The sequence below is a fragment of the Penaeus monodon genome, chromosome 21 (genome assembly GCF_015228065.2).
Source record: "Penaeus monodon isolate SGIC_2016 chromosome 21, NSTDA_Pmon_1, whole genome shotgun sequence".
Classification (NCBI taxonomy): Eukaryota; Metazoa; Arthropoda; class Malacostraca; order Decapoda; family Penaeidae; genus Penaeus; species Penaeus monodon.
The window spans coordinates 3,447,990-3,448,256 of NC_051406.1; positions in this window are offsets into that span (position 1 = coordinate 3,447,990).

The window sequence follows — 267 nt, forward strand, 5'->3', positions numbered from 1 at the left end:
ATGAGAAATTAATGAAATCAAATAGAGTAAGTTTTCCTACCTTATTGGGGGGTTCTTCATTCTCTTCTGAACCCCACTCAAATTTCTCTTGGCTGTTTTAATCTTGCCTTCTTGACCCCTGCCTTCTTTTTCCCAAGAACTCGTCAAGATCCTCCATGAATTCTATATCTGTGGGAAGCAATCATGAAAGAAGTTTCCAGTATATGGGGGAATAGTGACAATTACTAGAACACTGATTTCGAAAGATATATCTGTAGTCTTTGAGTT